General features: G+C 42.7%; 1 non-coding gene across 1 annotated transcript; it reads left to right on the forward strand.

Annotated features, from left to right (window-relative positions):
• Positions 1–274: 274 nt before the first annotated feature.
• On the forward strand, positions 275–349 carry Trnas-uga (transfer RNA serine (anticodon UGA)). The gene has a single exon. It is a non-coding gene; the product is annotated as a tRNA-Ser (tRNA).
• The last annotated feature ends 3,500 nt before the right edge of the window (positions 350–3,849 follow it).

Below are 3,849 nucleotides of genomic sequence, written 5' to 3' on the forward strand. Positions count from 1 at the left end.
ATTCCATGAGAAAGTGTGGACCAATCTGACGGAGCTGGCGCGCCAAATTCCCAACCATCGGAAGAATGGCTCTGAGCACTATGGGACTTGAAACTTCCTGGCAGATTAAAACTGTGTGCCGGACCGAGACTCGAACTCGGGACCTTTGCCTTTCGCGGGCAAGTGCTCTACCAACTGAGCTACCCAAGCACGACTCACGCCCCGTCCCCACAGCTTGGAAGGTAGGAGACGAGGTGCTGGCAGAAGTAAAGCTGTGAGGACGGGGCGTGAGTCGTGCTTGGGTAGCTCAGTTGGTAGAGCACTTGCCCGTGAAAGGCAAAGGTCCCGAGTTCGAGTCTCGGTCCAGCACACAGTTTTAATCTGCCAGGAAGTTTCATATAAGCGCACACTCCGCTGCAGAGTGAAAATCTCGCTATGGGACTTAACATCTGTGGTCATCAGTCCCCTAGAACTACTTAAACCTAACTAACCTAAGGACATCACACACATCCATGCCCGAGGCAGGGTTCGAACCTGCGACCGTAGCGGTCACGCGGTTCCAGACTGAAGCGCCTAGAACCGCACGGCCACACCGGTCGGCCCGTCGGAAGAAATCATCGCCCAACTGTATGAAGCATTCTGTGCATCAGGGGAATATGTATGAACCAATCATACCTGATGTGGGCGCTGAATTACGATTGTATTTAAGAATGTATAATCATCCCCTTATTTGTAAGAATTTATAAATGAAGAAAAGTGTAAGAACTCTATGTGTTTTCTCTCTATAAAATCCTCTGCATGTTAATGTAAACCTGCATTCATCACAATGACTGAGTGAACAAAACATCCTCTTCACAAGGATTTTACAGTAACCAACTAATCCTGCAATGATGCTGAGGAGGGGGGAGAGAAGAAGAAGAAGAAGAAGAAGAAGAAGAAGAAGAAGAAGAAAGGGCCACTCTTTTCTAGTTTCATCTGTGCTCTAATTATTGGTCTTCAGGGTGTGGAAAAACTAGTTTGGTTCTATCTTTGACAACCCACCCTGAGGGAGTCTTCTTCGAGCATGTATATATATTTTCAAAAACAGTATTTCAGCTTACGTATCAGTTATTACAGGAGATTCTGCATGACATCGAGGGATTAACGTACCAGACGTCCAGCGAAAGCAGCATGCCCCCCCCCTCCCCAACCTCAAAAAATCTAACCAACCAAACACCGTTTTCGTATGTGATGACATTGCAGTGAAGAACCATGATGAAATCGGAAAATATATATGTTTTGGCAAAGAAGGGAAAGCAGAAAGGTGGAAGAAGTATATAGAGGGTCTATACAAGGGCGATGTACTTGAGGACAATATTATGGAAAGGGAAGAGGGTGTAGATGAAGATGAAATGGGAGATATGATACTGCGTGAAGAGTTTGACAGAGCACTGAAAGACCTAAGTCGAAACAAGGCCCCGGGAGTAGACAACATTCCATTGGAACTACTGACGGCCTTGGGAGAGCCAGTCCTGACAAAACTCTACCATCTGGTGAGCAAGATGTATGAGACAGGCGAAATACCCTCAGACTTCAAGAAGAATATAATAATTCCAATCCCAAAGAAAGCAGGTGTTGACAGATGTGAAAATTACCGAACTATCAGTTTAATAAGTCACGGCTGCAAAATACTAACGCTAATTCTTTACAGACAACCTAGGGGAAGATCAGTTTGGATTCCGTAGAAATATTGGAACACGTGAGGCAATACTGACTCTACGACCCATCTTAGAAGCTAGATTAAAGAAAGGCAAAGCTATGTTTCTAGCATTTGTAGACTTAGAGAAAGCTTTTGACAATGTTCACTGGAATACTCTCTTTCAAATTCTGAAGGTGGCAGGGGTAAAATACAGGGAGCGAAAGGCTATTTACAATTTGTATAGAAACCAAATGGCAGTCATAAGAGTTGAGGGGCATGAAAGGGAAGCAGTGGTTGGGAAGGGAGTGAGACAGGGTTGTAGCCTCTCCCCGATGTTATTCAATCTGTATATTGAGCAAGCAGTAAAGGAAACAAAAGAAAAATTCGGAGTAGGTATTAAAATCCATGGAGAAGAAATAAAAACTTTGAGGTTCGCCGATGACATTGTAATTGTGTCAAGAGACAGCAAAGGACCTGGAAGAGCAGTTGAACGGAATGGATAGTGTCTTGAAAGGAGGATATAAGATGAACATCAACAAAAGCAAAACGAGGATAATGGAATGTAGTCGAATTAAGTCGGATGATGCCGAGGGAATTAGATTAGGTAATGAGACACTTAAAGTAGTAAAGGAGTTTTGCTACTTGGGGAACAAAGTAACTGATGATGGCCGAAGTAGAGAGGATATAAAATGTAGACTGGCAATGGGAAGGAAAGCGTTTCTGAAGAAGAGAAATTTGTTAACATCGAGTATAGATTTAAGTGTCAGGAAGTCGTTTGTATGGAGTGTAGCCATGTATGGAAGTGAAACATGGACGATAAATAGTTTGGACAAGAAGAGAATAGAAGCTTTCGAAATGTGGTGCTACAGAAGAATGCTGAAGATTAGATGGGTAGATCACATAACTAATGAGGAGGTGTTGAATAGGATTGGGGAGAAGAGAAGTTCGTGGCACAACTTGACTAGAAGAAGGTATCGGTTGGTAGGACATGTTCTGAGGCATCAAGGGATCACCAATTTAGTACTGGAGGGCAGCGTGGAGGGTAAAAATCGTAGAGGGAGACCAAGAGATGAATACACCAAGCAGATTCAGAAGGATGTGGGTTGCAGTAGGTACTGGGAGATGAAGAAGCTTGCACAGGATAGAGTAGCATGGAGAGCTGCATCAAACCAGTCTCAGGACTGAAGACCACAACAACAACAACAACATATGTTTTGGCCGCCACATTAAAGTCAGTTTCTTTGATTTGAGCCAGACATACTGAAGGATCCTAAAGCAGCTGATTCGGGATAATGCAAACCTTATTATTGCTTTTAAACAGGACAATCTAAATTTGAAGCATATTTACCAAGCTCATGTAGGAATCGACATGTCATTCAATGACCTCGTCACCAGATGCCGTGATCCCTGGAATAACTCGCAGTATGGTTTTCTGGTTATCGATAAAACTAGGAAACTGAATGATAGCTGGTACTGACGAAATTTCCAGGACGTTCTGCTTAAAAGATAGTGTACCAGTACACACCTGCGTCAGTATTTTGGTTGCTATTGGCAGGTTTGCTAGGATGGTATACATTTATTCTGAGGTTGTGATACGCAGACCGAACATCCATCTAATCATTGACACAAAAATTGAAAGTCTTAAAAGCTCTATTGAAAAAATCACCGATAGTCTTAAACGTTACACTGCGGAAATACAAGCGTTGGAGGATGCTCTCAAAAGGGTAACTGTAAAGGCCCATGAAATTAAACTGGCATTAGAAGATATGAAAAAACCATCCTGTAAACATTGAGGAAAGAAATGCACGTGAAGAAAACAGTAGAAGCTTTCTGAGGTTAGTCAATATAATAATGCAAAGGTTAATGAGATTGAACGAGTGTTAGACATACAAAAGAGAAACCCTCTGCTTTAACGTATGTATACAAGTTGTATACTATCTCGAAGTGAGCGTACTATGCAACAGTAACTCAACAAAATGCAAAGCCATAGAGGTGCGTAAGGCTGTTCGTCATAAATTGCGACTGCTGAAATTGGGACAGTTGGAGCAAGATAATACTCTTTCAGAGAAGTTTAGGTCAGACGAAGGATGGAGGCAGAAGAAAGGGTGAAGAAGAAGAGGAGGAAGAAGAAGGATATACTGTTGCTGATTACATTAGCCATCAAGGTACTAGCAAATTAGATACGGCATAGG

Source organism: Schistocerca nitens, chromosome 2 (genome assembly GCF_023898315.1).
Source record: "Schistocerca nitens isolate TAMUIC-IGC-003100 chromosome 2, iqSchNite1.1, whole genome shotgun sequence".
In the NCBI taxonomy this organism is placed as follows: Eukaryota; Metazoa; Arthropoda; class Insecta; order Orthoptera; family Acrididae; genus Schistocerca; species Schistocerca nitens.